Below are 20,357 nucleotides of genomic sequence, written 5' to 3'. Positions count from 1 at the left end.
CAGATGTTTCCTTGGTATGTAGGATTTCATATTCTTTCCCTATACATGGAAGCATAACTCTCAACTAAACTAGGACAAATCTCAACACAACTGGGGAGAGATCCAGAAATAGTCCGGGACAATCAGGGACACTTTAAAATATTAGTACTGTTAGCCTGAGATGTTAACATGACAAGATAATGTAAATCAATAATATATATTTCCTGAAGTAAAATAAGTTTATAACTCTTTGTCACTATTTATTGTGTAACTCACCACCATGTCTCCAAAAGTCACCAGTTTTAGAAGGGACTAAGAAGGACAGAGCTAAAATTTGTCAAAATCAAGGATACCCGTGAAAATCCAGGACATTTGAGGTGTGGCTTTCTCAGGATTCAACTTTCACAGCAAATTAGCATTGTAGACTGACATTTCTCTGTTGACTAGATAAGTTGCCAGTTCCAACTAACCTGTATGACAGCAGATATGATTAATTTTCTGCTCTTTTAAACTTCTTTCCTTTGACAGATCAATTTTGAAATGATTTCTGGTTAAGTGCATCCCAGTGATGCCTACAAAAAGAATTCTACTACTGTGATTAATTTCTTGCATCATATCTGCCATGACGCCAAAGTGGAAAATGCATCGTATCTGGCCTGATAGTGCTGTCCCAAGGTCAATTTCTCTTTCAAAGGTGAGATTCAGATGCTGTACATTGTATCTGTGAGGTAAATACCATAACCATTATGCCAAACCCCAAACTGGTCCAACTCTTTTGTGAGTCAGCTGTGAAAGGGAGGAAAATACAGATCCAAAGGAAAAATGCAGCCCACTGTGTGGTTATGTCAGAAACTATGCCTCTGTGTTGTTCTCTGTAGTGCCATCTAGGCTGGATAATACTCTATGCATTATTTAGTATGTGTACATACCTATCTGTCTGTACTATATTATATCAATGTGACACAATCATGTAGACCTAATTTTACACCATTTATTGGTTAGCCCTGACACAGCACAGTCTGTGATCTGTGCTTTCGTATCTAAATGATACTGAGCACCACAGTTAGTGCCTAAAGTGGTTGGTGAGTATGTGCCAAATTATTGTAGCACTACATATCAAATGACAGCCCAACACGAACACCTCAATCAAACTGCTACCCGTCAAAACTCTGAGATCTGCAAGGCTGGCGGGGATTGAAAGATCTGATGATCATGCTTGTCTGCACAACTCCAGGATAAACTAACCTGGGCCAACAAGTGGGTGGGACATGCTCACTACACTACGCTATATTTGCTTGGACTTGCTTGCTCTGTTTACAACTGAATGTTCTTCAGCCATCTTGCAATTGATTTAAGTGAATGTAAGCCACGTATGTATGTACATGTCTGTGTGTATAATAAATAAATATAGATATAGATGTCTGCATATGAAATACACTCACTTCCTCATGATTCACATGGAATGAATGCATAATCTTAAAAAGTCTAACGTGGCTGACAGAAGGCACTTTTTTCATACTTTTGATCTGTGATCAGCTGATTACGGCAACAGAGGAACAGCACAGTGCAATTCAACAAAGCATTGGAGCTGTAGTTGTAGAGCATCTATAAAATAAGAAGAATGGTTAAAAAGAAGAAAGTTGACGTTTTTGGAAATCGTTTTTAATATTTCGTAAAGAACAAAAAATTGTGAAGAGTTTGTAAAACATAAAGTTAACCTAGTTTCTAAAAATGCACATGCTATTTTGCAGAAAATGAGAAACACAATACATTTATGAGAAATTATTTTAGATAATGTCAAAATTACTTTTATTGTTTACAAATCATGTTATTATATTTCACTTTAAGCATTTAGTGATTTTAAAAAATGTGAGCTTTTCTGACATCTACCTCGTATATCCTAACCTCAGTATGACTGCTGTTGAGAGCCAGTTGATATGGCGAAGATAGTTTTGGCAACTGTCATTTCAACAAAAAATGTTTTGCTGAAAGTACTTTGCCTACAATGGAGAATTCCCTTTTCTCCATAGTTGTGTGACTTTTGAGTAGTCACATTTAATTTTGGAGGCTGGGGGGGGGGGGGGGGTGCAGGACAGCTTCCCCACTGTGAAAAAAGATTTAATCTGAGTTTTTTACAAAAGGGCTTTTGGTGAAACATTTTCAGAATTTGACTTTGTTAGAGAATATGCCGATAGATCAACATGCTCCCATGCTGGTTTATTTGTTAATGTAATTTCAAGGTTGGAATCCATACACTCTCAAGTTTGCATAATTTCTGTACTCAGATGGCACATTGTGCCTTTTGTTTTTTTTTTTTCTGTTTTGCTTTAGAATACTTCATGTAAACGTATTTTGCGGTATCCACTGAATGAATGGTTATGTAAAAGTCTGTCTCAACTGCACATTGATGCTAGAAAAGGTAAAAGTGCAGTTTCCACTGTTAGCATTTGATATACATCAATGTACTTCTGATTTATCTAATATCTGTGTTACCCATCTGTTTCTGTGCTGTCATGCTGTTTTGTTTTCTACCTAGATTGTCCAAAAGTGAAATTGCTTTTTCCTTTTTTTCTTTAATGCACCTCACATCAGCGTTTGAAATTATTTCATGACTTCATACAGCAAAAACTGACAATTTGTAAAACACACACACGTATATTTCTCTTAGCCTGTCTGTTAGATTTAAAATAATGTCTTGCCCCTTGCTTGCTAAGAAGCCAGGCTGAAATCAAGCTTTTCTACCTATGTACAGAAACCTAAACTATTTCTATTTGCATGTTGTAGTTTGGCTGGTTCTAGGTTCTTCTTCAGCATATTATATCCGCTCTTAATTTAATATTGCATACTGTTTTTTTTTTCTTCCGAATCCCATGTGTAAACAGAGTTGCTTACTCTGAAACACTCTGGGTCTTGCATAGATCTAAATGTACTTTTGTCTATATAAGGTGATACTGCATACAGCAGCAATGCATTTGTCTTGGTGACATGACTGCAACAAAATAGTGGAAAATCCAGATAGCAAAGATGCACAGATGATCAGTAAGGGTACTGCTGTCCCCAGCAAGTCTTAGGACCTTTCTATGCATATTACCTCAGATATATTTACTGTACTTTACTGTTCATTCCAATTTGAGCAGTATAAATAGTCTTTCATCAGGTAAGGCAGTGATGTTCTTCATTGTCACTGTTGCAGTACTGATTGTTGGATCTTCCTGCCATGCAGAAGCTCATGAGTGGCCAAGTTTCATATCTGTGCATTATCTCTAGCCAACAAAAGAAGTCTGGACATTAGGAAATAAGAAGTGTGTCCTGGACCATCTTCAGTTATTTCTAGTCATGCAGTCTGATGTGCTTCATTTGTGTTCAAAATGCTCAAGTCTATTGGTTTGGCTCTTTTTTCCAGACTGCCTCCTCCTTCCAGTAAGGTAAGTATCCTGTTGGGAATCTTCTTCTGCTAATTTAATGTTTAAAAAGGTCAACAACTGCTTAAAGTGTGGGAAGCAAATCACACATAAAGATTTTCACTTGTCTTTGCAAACACCAGCTTCTGCTAGAGTCATTCCAAAGAAACAGAAAAAAAAAAAAATCAAGGATTTTACGTTTCTGAAAAAGCTCCGGCTCAAGTTCCTAAGCTGAACAACAACCCAGGTGAGACACTTTTGCAGCTTATTTGTCCAGGGACTCCTAGGCCCAAACCCTTTGGCTTGACCCCCTCCATTGTTTCTTGCCTGCCTTATCACTGTTACCACTATGCAGTCACTGGTTGGGTCTGAGTTTGCTCAGCAGGCCTTAGCTTCTGATGATCAGGTTGTGGGTCTTGAGGACAACATCCTGTTTACATCGGCAACTAAAACCTTCACCAAAGTTGTGGTCAAATGTCCACGACCTCAGCCCATCCCTGCTAAACAGACACCTAAACTGAAGCAAACCCTTTCATATCTTTTTCTTAGGCTCAGGCCACAGCCACTTCAGCTCAGGCTGAAGCCCAAGACCTAAAAATAGCACAGGAATTCATGGCCTTCTTGAAATCTATGGAGTCCTCCCACACATCTGCCACTGAAGCCTCCCCATCTATAAGAAGCAGGTAGGTGGCCTTTCCATAAGATTCAGATTTTTCAAGTTCAGAAGATGAGGAGGTGGTGGAGTTGTTCTATTCTGAGCACCTATCAGCACAAATGTATCCTCTGTTTCGGGGATACTCTTCATAGATTGAAAGAGGCTTTAAACTGGGAAAGCAAACGGAGCTCACAAACTCGGACCTATTACAGGATGCTGCTGAGTTTGCCATCTCACAGGGCTAAGGCTAACCCTCCTGTACACAAAGTAGTGGAAATGCCTTTGAAGACATTGCTTTATATCCTGATTCTTCATCGCCTGTTTCTAGGAAGCCAGGCAAGTTTTACCAAGTGCTTAACTCACACAAGCACCACTACAATAATCCCAAAGCTGACCCCCTCAGTAGTCTCTACTGAATCCACAAAAGGTATACCTATGGGGCCAGCTAGATGTCCCCTACCTAATCATAGGCAAAGTAGACTATTAGACAGATTTGGGCAAAAGAGCTTATACATCTGCCACCCAGTGCAATGAGAGTTTTGAACTCCCAGTTTTATACACTAAATTGCCTTGCCTTGAGTGTCTACAGGACAAAATCCTATCTAAGGTGGAGTCCGTTGTGGGAAGAACCTTATCAAAGGAAATTCAGGAAGCAGATAGAGAAGCTTTACAGGTCTCCTCCAGACAGTCCCTAAAGTGTGGTTATGATGCCTTGGATGCATCATGCAGAGCAGCTGCCACAGGTTCTGTCATCTGCACACATGCATGGCTCAGGACCCTGCCCCTGTTGGATTAGGTACAGGATGAACTATTGGATGCTCCATTAGACAAGGAATACCTTTTCAGACTTCCAGATTTTCAAGAAACTGGATAAGAAAGGAAAGCAAATAAAAACCTAAAGAAATGGTATCAGTCTCTGACACCAAGGTAGTATAGGATTTACCCCTCAAAACCTTGGCGTTTCCCCCCCCTAGACAAGACAAGGGGATGCCTCCCATTTTAAGAGATTGACAATCCAGGAGATGGCAACCCAGGAGATGGCAGCCAGAACAATTGCACAGAACAGGGAGCTCCAAAGAGCCCACCCAACACAGAGACTGTGACTGTCTTCAACCCCAGCTCCCGCTACTCCTACCCACCCTTCCTGCCAAACCCCTGGCTGTAAGACTCTCCTTCTTCCTAAAGCAATGGCGAAACATTACCAGGGACCAGCGGGTCCTCAGCATCATAGAATGGATGTTATAAATCTAGATCAGAGAAATCCCACCCTTCTGCTTCCCAAGTCCACCAAAAGAATAGGAGAAACTCTTCCACCTATCCTCAGGGAACTACTTCACCAAGAATCCATTCAGCCTGTTCCTCAAGGTCAGGAGGGAAAAGGCTTCTACCTGGGCATCTTTCCAATTTCAAAAAAGGAGGGCACCTGGAGGCCCATCTTGCACTTTTCAAAGCTAAAGTTTTTGAATGTCCCAAAATTCAGAATGCTTACTTTACAAAAATTACTTGCCATAGTCTTCCATGATAACTTCATGGTCACTTTAGACCTAAAGGATACAGTCAGTCACAGAAAATGCCTGCAATTTGTAACAGCAGGCTCTTGTTTCCAATTCTATGCTTTACCATTTAATTTGTCCAGTACTCTGTGTCTTCACAGAATGTTGAGCTCCTCTGATAACACATTGAGGAACTCTGGCAGTTCATCTTTACCTCTACTTAGACTGTCTCATTCAGGGAAGATGCACATCAGAGAACCTAGTTGCCATGCAGATCACCATAGACTCCTTTCAGAAGGTAGGTCTCACCTTAAATCTTTGCAAGTCACAAATTCTTCCTCAAACAACTATCTTCTTTCAGGAAGCCCTCATAGATTCAGCCAAACAAAAAACCTTCCTTCTCCAGAAAAAGATATCTTTTCTGGCAAACTACCTGACCAGCCTGATAAAACAACACATCTCAGCAAGAGAATTTCTAAGGATTCTGGGTTACATGGCATCCTGCTTTCTTATTATTCCACTTGCAAAGTTTTACATGAGAAACCTTCATTGGTTCCTAAAAATGTCTGGTAACTGCATTCTCAACCCCTGCAATACCCTGTAGGCTCGCCTTCCATGCCTGAAGAAGGAGCAACTATGGTGGAAGAACATTGTACTGCAGAATCCAGGGGTGAATTTCTCTTTTCCAGAAACAAGACCGTTTCCACACATGGTTTGGACATAGTTTGGGGGGTCCCACTTAGGTTCTCTGAAAGTGCAGGGTGTTTGGACACCACAGCAGACAAAAAAACGCATATAAACCAGAAGGAGCTACTAGCATTTTAAATGGCCGTAAAGGACTTTCAGCAGAATTTAAGCCCAGGGACCTTACTGATTTAGACAAATAACACCACATTGATGTGGTACATAAACAAGCAAGGGGGTACCGTGTCCTACCTGTAGGTCAGGGTGTGTATGTTCCTTTAAGAACCATTCCAATCTATAGGCACATGCATATAAGTACTGAGCACGTGCAAGCTAGAGTTCCATTTTGTAGTGACCAGTCGAGGTGTAAGCATGTATGTGTGTACTAGTCAGTCAGTCAGTTTGTTTAGTTTAATGTTACCATTCTCCATCCAGAAGTTTGTTTGTAATAAACTGCTTAAATGAACACCCAGCCTCATCATCTTATTGAACTTACACAAGACGAATGACACTCCCCTCTGTGCAGACTCGCAAGGAAGATTTTGATTCTGGCTCATGAACTATGATGGACTCTTTTATAGTAGCTTACATTGCAGGTCAGAACAATACCCTGGCAGATTCTCTAAGAAGTGATGTTCTACAACCCAACAAATTGATGCTGAAGAGAAAGGTGTTCCTGGACCTAATTTTACAGTGGGGATCCCTTCAACAGACCTATCCAAAAACAGACAACTGCAAAAGTTCTGCTCAAGAACTTAACAGAGAGGTACTTGGAAAGTAGACACTTTCTATTTCTGTTTCAGATGGGCAAACCCGGTCCATTATGCATTCCTGCCCTTGCCTCTGATTCCAAGGGGACTGATAAAAGGCAGGGCAGACAGACCTAGCATGATACTAGTGGATCCCTCTGGCTCAGCAGACATTGGTTCTCCCTTCTCTTGGCTTTCAGCAAAGGGAGATTCCACTTCCTACCGCAGGAAATAGAGCTTCTAAGTCAAGACAAAGGATCTGTATTCCATCCACAACTCACCACAGTCAGATTAACAGCCTGGAGAGTTGGGTTTTAACACCAAGAAATGTTAACTATCTCAAGTTTATATTTACCTCTATGTGGTCTGTCTCATTCAGGAAAAATCTCTAAATGAAACAAAGAAACCCAACATCAAAAAACCATACCTGGCAAAATGGAAGATCCATCTGGTGTCACAGCAAGAACACTCACCCTTCTGAGAAACATCAATTCAGGCTTGTAGTACCCAACAGGCCTGTTTAGACATGGACTTTCCTACTCCAGCAGTGAAGTGTATATATCTTGTCTGAACCGTTCTCTGCCTATCTTCTGAAATCTCCACATGAAACTTTTCCTAAAAGGGGTCGTTCACTTGACACCACCTAGAGGGAACCCTATTTCTTCCTGGGATCCAAGCTTTCTACTATAGAAACTCCTGTTGTCCTCTTTTGAACCAGCTGACTCTGCATCTCTAAAGATGCTCACTTAGAAGATCACTTTCCTTAGGATTATTGGATTGTAGGAGGTTACTAGGCTAACTGCCCTAGAGCCTTTTTTGCCAGGGCATTCATGCCCCATTTTTCTCAATTATCAATATCCATAGGCTAAAACAGTTTTAGTATATGACGGTTTATAGCTGTTACCTCAGCAAGTGGGGGGGGGGGGGGTCCTCATTTGTAAAGAGCCTTCAAATGTCTTTCACAGGGATAAGGTAATCCTTAGAACAAACCTATCTTTTATGCCTAAGGTGGTAGAATTTACCCTAAACCAGGCTGTACACCTACTAGTCTTGTTCCCAAATCTACAGAACTGGGCAGAACAAGTCCTTCATACTCTTGATGTACACAGGCAGATGAAGTACTACCTAGACAGTACAAAAAACCCTAATAGAGCAGAGCAATTGCTGGTGTCTTTCACAGAGGGAAAAGTGGGCAGACCTGTCTCCAAACAAACCATTTCCAGATGTTACTCTCACCATGGAAAATCACCTGATCATATTAAAGCCCACTCCACCAGGCATGAGGTAATTACTATAACTGTCCTCAAAGGAGTCCCTACCCAGGCCATCCTAGAAGCATCCACATGGAACTCTGTGCACAATTTTTACAAAACACTATAATCTAGGCAATGTCTCCATGGCTAGAGCAGGTTTCACTACTGCTATCCTACAAAGCCTTATTTCCTAGGGTTCTACAGATGGCCTACCACCCAACAGCTGGCTTCGGGAGTCCTGCCAAAAATCTGTACTGCAACATTGATGAGAAAGAACATAGTACAGTTGTGTCACACTTAACATTGTTGTAGATGCTTGAGTAGATCAATGTTGCAGTACATGCTCCCACCCTCTTCCCCTTCCATTTTCTGACCACTTTTCGCCCCCTTGCTTGGTTCAAGGGATAGAGAAGTTCCCTGCAGATAGTTTTCTTTTCTTCATCATCGCCTGTTTGCCTCCTATGACCTTTCTTTTTGTCACTCATATTCAGAAAACTGGGTAGGTCATGCTATCCTCATGAATCATACTGCTTGCTCACTGCTTAAAATGACTTGAAGATGGTGCTGGCAGGCACCCTTCTTATACCCTGATGCCCAAACATCGGTCCTTGGGTGTCTGTTGGCTAGAGATGATGCACACACTGGAGATTGGGCTGGTCACAGGCTTCTGCTTGGCAGGAAGACCCAGGAATCAGTACTGCAACATTGATCTACTAAACCTTCTGCAGTTAAGGTAAGTGAGACACAGCTGTGCTTTCTTACATAATCGTTTAAGAAAGTAATGCAATATCATCCAATGGTTAATCCACAATGGTTTCCTACAGACTCCTTTTTCAGTTTATATTATGAGAACAGAATGACTTGTTTAAAACAGAATATGGAAATGGAGGTTTAAAGAAGTAGACCCAAGATGCCTCACTGTACCAGTGTGCTTCGGGTTCTTGATATCTTCAGGTGTGCTGCCAGGAATGCATGCAGTTCATTAATGAAATAATACATCATTTACTTCTAAATGCTGTGAAATACATATCTTACCAAAGACTGTAAGCTCTGCATCTGTAGCAAATGATTTAATCAACTTAAAAATGTTTTAATTTCCTGGTTCATCGATTAGTTGATTTAGAAAAAAAGTATACATTTGTCTAATCTGGGTGAGGCATGAGAATTATGGTTACAATGCAAATTACATATCTGGCTGAGACAGTTGGGTAAACGGATCCAGCTACTGCTTCCATCTCTATACACGAGGGAAAGTTTTCTTGTTATTAACAAAAACATGCATCACACAGGTAGGTTACAAGCCATGATACCATAGGGGGTGGGTTGAGAGCTGGTGCATGTCACTATGTATTTTGAAAACTGATGCTTTTGGTTGGTTAAAAACAGGTGCACTTCTCTTTACATCTGATTTCCTCTTCCCCATCCAGATTATGCGACTATGAGTTTACTGTGCTCTTCAGCTGAAGAACACTAGGAATACAATTGCTTGTGTCCCACTTTGGTTGCTGTCATCTTTTTTAGGCATATAAATACTCAAACCACAGAATGTGAATCAGTTTTTTTTCTCATAATGTAGGCAAAACTGCCTTGAAAGCTGGAATGTAGCTGAATTTTGACATTATACATTTAGTTTATGATGAGCAATCTGTGGCCTGACAGTCTGATAAGCATATTCATGGATGAATCAACCAGAAAGACAGAACAATATTTGTAAAGACAATGTAGTATGCAGAGCCATATGTGCAAAGACAATGTAGTACACAGAACCATATTTGTAAAGACAATGTAGTACACAGAACCATATTTGTAAAGACGATGTAGTACACAGAGCCATATTTGTAAAGACAATGTAGTACACAGAAACCATATTTGTAAAGGTATTTGCAGATGCCCATTTTTTCAAGTCATCGTAGAAGATACACAAATTTCCCATGGAAAAAGTATGCTTATTAACACAGTTTGTAAATAAACAAGAGTTTAACAGCATAAATAAAAAGCAATAAGAATACTGAGGTCTGCACTGTGTCAGTGAAAATTCTGGGACCAGAGCAATGCAGTTAAACATAATCTGAATTTCCATATATATTTCTAAAGTACATCATCTTGCAATTGGTAAATAATGTAGACCTGAAGTATCCTTTCAAAAGCAGGCCTTGCCATAAGCAAAATAACTATAACATTATATATAAACAACAGAAAGAATGAAAAAGAGTTACTTGAAAAGGCAGAGTTCACTTTTTCAAAAGGTGAACACACAATGTAGCTGAAAACTGTAATTGCAAAGAAATACTCCGTAATGTCCAAAGAGGAAATCCTTGTCCAGGGATGTGTCAAGGATTTGTATTGTAACATTTTCCAGGAGATGCTGTTCTCATAGCCAGGCATGCTTTCCAGTGACTGACTCTGCTTGATGCTTCCAAAACATCAAATTTGGTGGAGTGCTTGGCAACCTGGAAACTCGTATTGCAGAACTTCAGCAGCTCTTTCAGGAGAGTGTTCTCTTCCATCCCTTCTACCTTTTGTTTTATCTGATTCAGGAAAGACTCCTGGTATTTAATCATATGCAGCTGGCAGTTTAATGTTTTCCCTACCAGGATAACTGAAATATTATTATTTGCCAAATCTATTCAGGGTTCTGCTCTTAAAAGTCCTTTTTTCACTTTAAATTTTTAAGTGAAAAAAAAAACTTTATTCACGATGACCCAAGCAAGAACTGTTAAAGGCAAAAAACAAATGTTTTGCTGCATTCTGATTCATTCCTGTGCCCATAATCTTAATTATACAATTTTTGTTGTGAAGTACTGTTTTAGCAAATCAAAGTTTTGATGTTTGACCATGTTCTCCTTTTTATCTGTCAGTTTACTAATGCATCTAACAGGCTTTGCTTTCCTGTTGTCCATGCTCTTGAAATCTTGTTTGCAGCTGCGCTGACTTTTCACTTGGTTACATGCTCTTGAAATCTTGTTTGCAGCTGCGCTAACTTTTCACTTGGTTACATGCTGCTGCCTTTTGTTTAATAGGTTAATAGGTAGTACTAGGCTATCTGCCCAAAGGCATTTATAAGCCTAGCCGGAATGTGTTGGCTTTCGTTGCCACCTTAGATTAGTTCCCTGTGCTTCTGTCCAGCAGAGCCACTGAAGTGATCCCCGGGATAAACTTTCTGTTTCCCATCCACTCGTCAAGGTTTCTCTTGAAGAGGGTTAGTGAAGAGTACAGACCTTGTATATTTCTTATTTGTTATTTCCACTTTCAGAGCTTTCACTTAGTGAAGTTTTACATGTCACCGTTTGCTGTATTTTCCCTGCATGCTTATATTTGGATTCACAATCTTAATTCAGCTACGTAGTTTGAAATTATTTTTTGTAAGATCTTCATCACATGACTTAAATTTGCATCTTTATTACACTAAACTCTAGATATAATTCTCACAAGTACAAGAGAGTGTGATATTCTTCACTTCATTTATAATGTCTCAACGATTCCTCAACTTAATCAATTCTAACGCACTAGACCAACTCGTCTCATCCCTCACAAGGAGAGATAACATTCTTGACTTGGTTCTCACCAGCATTGGTGACAGCTGCACCACTCCCATAGTATGTCCTTCCCTGGTTAGATCAGATCATCGGACTGTCTCATTCAAAGTTTCTATCTCACCCAACCCCCCCCCTGCCAAAATCAAGCTAAAAAACTTCTCAAAAGCTGACTATAACCTCCTAAGGGAGGGTAGCTTCACAACCCCCCCCCCCAAGGATGCAGACAACTATGCTGAACATTACACCAGTGCAGTTTACAAGCACCTGTAGAAATTCATGAATGCAGCCATACCCAATAGAACTAAAACCTGCTCCTCAAGGAAACACAAACGTGTCTGGTGGACATCCTCTGTCAACAGGCTTTACAACAAAAGGAAGAAACTGTTTTCCAAGTATAAAAGGGAACAAATTCCAAATTGGCAAAACTCCCTCCTTAGCTTCAACAAGCAAATTAGATCACTAATGAAAATCCCCAAGGCCAATTATGAATCAAAACTATCCGCCATAACAAATGGAAACAGTCTTCTTCGGTTACATCAGGAACCTCTGTGACAAAGCCTAGGTTTGTTCCTAGTACTTAACAGTATCACATACACTGATCCTATTGACTTAGCCAACCTGCTAGTAGATAAGTTCAGGGCAAACTTCACCTCCCTGTCCCCCAAAGGCCCCTTTTGACATCCCCGGTACTTGTCCCACACCTCACATTTCTGTAGATCTAGTTACAGGCCTTATCCAAGGCAAAAAACATGGCTTCCATGGGACTTGATAGTATCCCAGGATGTATTCTGCACCATCTCCAGCAAGAACGGGCTTCATCATTGAGCACCCTATTCAACCACAACCTAAGTACTGGCTTCATTCCAGCAGAGTGGAGTACCACCATTGTCATCCCCTTGCACAAAGGTGGTGACACTACTGACTCTGGAAAATATTGCCTCATTAGCTTGACAAGTCTGATCCATAAAGCCATGGAAGGTATTACTATGGATCTCATAAACAAGGACATAGGCAATCTCCAAACACTTGACCCCACCCAGTTCGGATTCGTCATGGGTAGATCTTGCCTGTTGAACATGGTCGACTTCTTTGAGACTGTCACCAAGGCCCTGGATGAGGGAAAGTCAGTACATACAGCTTACTTTGACTTGGCCAAGGCCTTTGATACAATCCCCTACTTGGGCATCATCGGAAAGTTATCACAACTTAGTGTAAATCACTATCTCATCAGGTGGGTGGCCAGCTGGCTCACCGACAGGACCCTCCATCAAAATAGGCACCTCCACCTCTGATAGCAGACCTGTCATTAGTGGAGTTCCCAGGGATCTGTCCTGGGACCCCTACTGTTTGGCATTTATTTCTTGGAGGTAAAGACAAAAGGCATGTGGCTGACAAAGTCTGCTGAAGACTGTAAGTTGGGTTATGTCATTGACTCCCCAAATGACGTTAACATACTGCAAGAGGGTCTCGCAGTAACTAATGACTGGACCCAAATTCATGGCCTCAAGCTGAATGCAAAAAATGTATCATCATACCATTTGGCAAAAATACACCCCCTACTGATTACCACATTAACAGTAACCCCCAAGCACACAACCTGTGGTGAGAGACGTGGGCACTCAGGTTGATAACCTCACATTTGACCATCATGTAGCGGCAGTAATCAGAAAAGCCTTTTTACTTGGTTCATCTCGTGAGTAAAGGGATTGCATCCAGAAAAAAGGAGGTTATTACCTCTCTATACTCCTCCCTCATTAGACCAATAATTGAGTATAATGCCTTGTTTGGGATGCACCTCTCCAAATATCTGCACAAACTGGAAAGGCCACTGAAATACCTCACAAAGAGTATCCATTGCCTCCAACACCTGTCCTATGTGGACAGGCTCAAATCACTATCACTCTACTCGGTATCGTACAGACTGCTCAGGGGTGATCTGTGTCTCACCTAAAAGGCAATCTCGGACCCTGCCCTACTAGAGATGCTCCATATTCATAAATCTAACTCCTCACGCACTAACCGCTAAAAAGGCCTCTACCTAATATGGGACATTAACAAAACCTGCTGGAGAGACTGGTTTGTCTCACAGATGCTGCCCCGTCTCTGGAATAGACTTCCCATACATGTCAAACAGAGCACCTCGCTGACCCTCTTCAAGTGCAACCTTGATGAGTGGATGGGAAACCACAATTTGTCCCAGGGGTTCCACCTGTGTCCCTCATTGACAGGGGTGACAGGTGCTGACTGAAGTTTCTTTTGTGGGATAAACTCTTGGGTAAGCTTTTAAGGGCCATTAGCCTAGTAACTTTCTATGATCCTATGAAAAGTTTCTTTTTTGCAGCAATCATTTCAGGATTTGTTTTTTCAGTCTGTATACAAAGTACCCTTAAATACAATTTTCCTTTATTTTCATGTTGTTTTTCTATATAATCTAATCATAGAAATGCATTTGTCTATCTTCATCCTTAATGTGTTGGTAGTGAGAAACTCTTCATGTAAACTTAAGAAAAGTAAAGACTTTTTACCTAAATTAGTCCAGCGTGCAAAAAGTTCTTAGGTTAGTACTAGGCTAACTGCTTTTATGGGCAATTTTAAGCCTAGCCAATTACCCCATGTAAGTATCAAACCCTGCACCTTGTGTCTGTAAGGGAAACACCTTAACCATTATGCCAGCCTCTCACCTGTGGAAGTAAGATGACGACAGACATTCAAGACTTTCCAAACTAAGCTTTAAGAATTTCTTTTCAGATAATAAATACTTCTGTTTCACAGAAGTTGGATAAACTAGTAAAACTGAAATGTTTGTACCTTTTATGGTTTATTTACTTCCATTTCAGTTCAGTGTAATTAACCTCATTTATATATACTTAAGCTTATTAAAGCTGTAAATAACTATAATTCTCATATTTTATGTAAATAATAATATTATTCTATACATGTTACTATTGTGTATGTAATTTATTCAGTCCTACTGTTTTATCTTTGCCTGTGTAATTCCTTTTAATTTCTTCTTCTGTATTTTCTTTGTTTTGCTCAGTGCTGAGCCTGTGTCATGGCTTGCAGCTTGTCCACCTCACTAATTAACTGGTACAAAAATAAGTAAATAAATGCAAGTCTTGGATTGATGAAATCACTGTCAGCTGGAGTGCGGGGAGTGCCTTCTGTGTGGAGTCTGCTTGTCCTCCCTGCGGTTGGGTGGGCATTCGAAACACATGAGTAAATGGGTGTGCCCTCGTTGAAGGTTGAACATCGAGCTGGCACCTCGGCGTTCATGAAAATCTACTGCCAATCATTAGCGGACTGGAGTTCTGCTGTGACGACCCCTAACCGGGAAAAGCCGAAAGACCAACAACTGTTGCCAAAAAATGAAGATGCTTTATATTGAGTGATGTATACCTTTTTTTAATAAAACATGATTGCTCAGATTGTATTTTATTTTTCTTTAGATATTAAATATTGATAAAGCCTGACATCGTAAAATTATTTAACAGCTTGAATTAAGATTCCACACTACATCAGAAACACTAGCAGGAATAAAACTGTGTTCATATCTGAGAAAACTTTTCCTGAATGCTATCCTGTAAAATAGCTGAGTTGAAGTGAGTTGAGGATGGGATCCTAGAATGAACTTTGCACTGGGACACCTTGGTCTCCTGCCTGGCAACAGGAAGATTTTGGATTAGGGTGGGGAGGTCAAGGGTTGCACGTGTTATCCAAGATTGAGGAGAGGCACCAGTGGCAACTGATTGCCATCCCTACAGAGGCCTAAAAATGTTTAAAAAAGTATACCTCACAAAAGAACGATCAACTTCTCATTTGCTGCATATTTTTGGTCTATTCCTAATAAAATTTGTGGTTTTCTGGCAAGTCACTGAGCACTGAAGTCGCTAAATAATGACATACATCTGAGTTAAGATTTCATATCCTACAGAAAACGCTTGCTAACACACATACTGTTGTTCTAGCAACTTTCTAAGATTATAAGAATATTTAAAATCTGTTTCTGTTTTTGGCCCTTTGTCCCCCATTATTTTAGGCCTTGTCTGCATTTTTTTTTTCTCAGAGGTTGAGAGGTATGGACAAGATGCTATAGTATCTGTCACTAAATTTGTATTTTTGTTGTCCTTAGTTGATTTACAGTAGCAAAGGAAGCCAAAAAGAGTGTACAGTTATCTCATGTAGTTGCACAGGAAGAATATATATTTTTTCTTGAGTTGATTATATTTTTGTGCTGCAAGTTTGATTGGCTGCCCTGAATGTTTGAAATACTGTGAACAGATAGAGGACAGTGAAACATTTAAAGCTTGACCCCACTTATCTTGGATTGGGTCTAGGAAGATAGGAGTATAGGGAGGGGTGAGAGGGACTCTGGTAGGGAAGGACCTGCTAAAAGCAGCTTAGGCTGTAAGCTCAACAGGAAATTCCAATATTTTTGATATAAACAAAGTGGTGTGCACACCAAAGCATTTAAGGCTGTCCATATATGAAATGGTTAGGCCATAAATACCTTACTGTGCATCCAGGAGTGGCCTGCATGACTCGTGAAGAGGTGCAATTTATGTACCTGAGAATAATCATGGCTACTTCTGCAGCATGAAGGCCATTTTTCCACCGTGATTGGGAGAGTACCTAATGATATAACAGAGGGTACAGTGATAATAAATAAAAATGTTAAGACGCAGTTTATTTTTTCTGTGTTAAGTGCAAGTGCTGATATGTAAATGCGTGGTCTTTCCATGTAACGAATAGTTAATGTTCGTTTTAAAACGTGGCACTTAACCAGGTACTTATTTCTGATGCAGCAAGAGGATCCTTTCCTTAATCTGAATGTACAATTACTACTCATTTGCTACATTTAAGTCGAGTTCTTGTACTAGAGACGTTATTGATTTAATACTTTTTAATACACAGCACAGAAAAAACTTTAAGACCTAGAAAGTTCTCTTCCAGTTGACAAAACTAATTTCAGTGTTTTTTTTATGAGTAACTAATAAAATTTAAAAGTAGTAATAAAAAAGAAAAAACTGACATTTCCTGTAGGCTCCCTTCTGTGTTTTATATAATGACACAGTGGTTTGTGGTGATGTTATGAATTTTTTTGCTCACTCTGTTTTTTTTTTTTTCCACCTACATTTTGTACTGCTCACACCTGTGTACTATGTTTCTGGCCTGCGCTTCAGAATCACCACATTTGTTTCTATATTGTGGTAGAAAAGTAGTAGTGATCTTTTACAATTTAAGTGACAGAGTATAGTTATTCAAAACAGACTGCAGAAGAACACTCACTTGGTGTTAGGATTTTAGCTATACCAATGCATGTAGAGGCTCTTTTTACCCTACTGTTTCATCTTTAATTACAAATAATGTTGGCATTTCTACATATACTACAGTGCACCTAGTGTATGAAAGTCATAACCTTTACTTGTGGATTGCATTTACATAAGTCATGTTTCAGAATATTAATCTGTTTAATGCTTCCATCCATCATTCTGATTAATTCTAGTAACATATCATGTGTATCCTTACACCATCAACTTGTTGTGCTGCGTATATTTTTTCTTTAAAATAATTTTGTGTGATCAAAGTGTCCCTTTTTTCTTCCCATACGTGCTGACCATCAGTCTTACATAATATTCCCCTGTCCCTTCAGTTTCCACCTGAGATGAGAGCCGGTATAAAAAGTCTTCCTTGTCTTAGATGAGAGCACTTGCAACCTGGATGTAAAGGAGCCCTTCCTCTGGTATCATGCAGGTTTGTAGCTTTCTTGTTTTCTTTGTTTTTTTTCAAGGTGCAAAGTGAATGGTTCTGCTTTTTTGACAAGGGTACTGTTAAGTTATTTGAAGTATAAATATGACTGCCTCTGAGGTAAACATGCACACACAGAGATGGCAGAGCCATTTAATTGTCATGTGCCATTATTATGCCTAAAATTATCAGGAATGTTTATAGGGTCATATGTGATTACTAGACCTCTGACACAGTGGGTGTTTATAAGCCTAGCCCTGCTTCCCAAATGTATCTGACAAGGTTTGATACCCTAGGGCTATTTTAAGGGGTATATGTAGGCTTTTGGCATGGGTGATTAAGCATGTATAAGCTACATCTGTCAACTAGAAACATAGGGACCAAACCAGACCAGGTTTAAATTTCTTCACCATCCACTGGTCAAATTTGAGCTTGAATTGTATTAGGGAATAACTCTGCCTCTCATGGATGCGAAGTCTGCTCCTGATGTCTCCAGGACTACATTAACTCACACTGCTTGAAGTCTATGTTGCTGGACATTGCACAAAATTCCAAACTAATTCTGACTACTAACAAGTACTGGTGTGCCTGAGTGCATCTGTACTACTAGAGATAGGGAAATGTCAGTCTCCAGTATTTGTATTGAGATGACTTGAATGATTGCCTTGAAGTAAACTGGTATTGCGAAAGTATGCCATCTAACGACTTAATATAGATTAAACAGGGGGAGTAGTAATTGTGACTTTAGTATATTATGCTAGATTTGTTGCAGTTCACAATTGTTAAAACGTTGTAAAATAGGATGCAGTGTTTTACCTTTGGGTCAAAATAGTATTGAGCCAATAGTTTGGCTGTACTGTATGTGTCAGAGAAAGATACAGAATAACTGAATATTTATTCATTTTTTTATATAGTCTGAGATCTCCAACATAAGGGGGTCAATAAGTAGAATTTGCAGAATCCAGACAGCAGATACAGTTACAACAAGGATCATCAGGATAGCATAATGAAGATATACCTCTAAGATCAAGTCTGTAGTATAGAATGGATGAAACTTTGAATAAAGCAAGTTGCAATACAATACTATGATGACTATTTACTCTCTATCACACCCAGAGAGTCTGAAACTTGCACTTTTATGAAACATTCTGAAAAATATTAGTATGACCATTATTACTTTTTAATTGATTATAAACAGAGACCTGAGGGATAGATGGTCAATAATATGATTATAATTGGTGGGTACAGAGCAGCAGCCTGTGGATGAAGAGGCTAATCCCAGCTGTTTGATCACAGTTGATCTGGTATGCAGGGACAGTGTGCATTAGTGTGAACTAAACTGAAATACATTATTGGACCATTTTTTATCACATACACGTGGTGTATGCAGTCAGTAAAGAAGCTATAATTGATGCATACTGATGCTGGTTGTGGATACGAATGACTGACCTCTGGTTTTGTTTGATCATTTTTTTATATATATATATATATATATGTATATAGTTTATGTTCATGCACACAGATTAACAAAAATGTGCATGTTTGTGAGTAGCATAAGGTACTTGAGGCTGAAGTTTGTAAAAATGTATCATAAATATTTTGGTAATAGACTCTGTAACCAATAACCCAAACAGCATTTGAATTAAAACAATAAATACTTAAAAAATGCTGAACCAGGTGTTTAAATGAACCTCTAATTCACAGTTTGAGCACTTTCATTCTTCTTAGTAGCAGAACGTTGTCAGAAACATGGCAGCCATTTTGTTATAAGGTTAAAATAGCTTCAAAGGTGCCAAAACTCAAAGTATATAAAGGTACACGCACTCAAGAAAACACTTGCAAACTTGTAAAAGCATAATACATAGCAAAAACATCACAATTAAAACCCTAATGTTAAAAATACAAATCAGTATGTGTAATTATTAAAATGTTAAAATATTATGACAAATATTAAAAAAAATCAAGCAAATGTAATCAGATAACCACAGTCAGATAAAGTAATCATACTTTGGCATTTTTAACATAGGCTTAATGGAAATAACATTATTAATGCCTGCCTGATGGGTTACAGACGTTAAGTAATAGCTGTTCTAGTACTTCCACACAGATGCCAGCTTTAGGTTCATAGGTAATTTCTAGGTATACAGCCCAAGAGACCATTAAGGAGCCTAGCCTAAATCCCCAATTGCTCCAAAGCACTGTCTGGTTAAGTGGCTTGTTCAAGGTCACACAATAGGCACATGCAGTGACTTCAAGTTCTTATGTATTCATTTTTTTTTTTTTTTGCTGCTGCTCCGCATCCAGTTGAGCTTTGTGGATTTTGGCTTTACTTTTTACTTTTCATTCATTGAATTCAACCTGCTGTGTTTTTTTACACCTTTTTACTAATTGTTTGATTCTATTCTTAAAGGGTAATTCTTACTATGTCAGTACATATCTCATCTTTCATTTCTTTTCCACCATTTTAAATCAATCCATGATGTGTTGCAACAAAGTACCTTGTCAAGCATGCAAAGCTTTGTATTCTAAAGCAGGTGAAATAAGTAAAACATTATTCAGATTTAGTCACATAATCCATACCTTATCAGTAACTTCTTGTTTTAGCTGTATCACAGAAGCAGCAAAAAAGTGTTGTTGTCCAAGATGGTGTAGACTGTTGAATTTCTGAGTCTCTTACCAACGTATTGGTTGAGCTGTACTAAGTGTCTGTTGTAATTTTTAAAATATTTGTGGTATATATATTCTTTTCATAATTCTGAATTGCATTACTTTACATGCATTTATCTATTTAAAGGCTGAAATCACGTTATCCATTCTGAAATAACATATAGCTAAATCATTTAATATTTTGTTAAAGAAAAC

At 39.2% G+C, this 20,357-nt stretch overlaps 1 protein-coding gene across 1 annotated transcript in view; it reads left to right on the top strand.

Moving 5' to 3' along the window:
* UBASH3B (ubiquitin associated and SH3 domain containing B) overlaps positions 1-20,357 on the top strand; it is a 777,613-nt gene that overhangs the window by 203,777 nt on the left and 553,479 nt on the right. The window lies entirely within an intron of this gene.

This window comes from Protopterus annectens, chromosome 8.part0 (assembly GCF_019279795.1).
Source record: "Protopterus annectens isolate FY-2018-M chromosome 8.part0, PAN1.0, whole genome shotgun sequence".
Lineage (NCBI taxonomy): Eukaryota > Metazoa > Chordata > Ceratodontiformes > Protopteridae > Protopterus > Protopterus annectens.
This window is presented reverse-complemented; position numbering and strand designations above follow the sequence as displayed.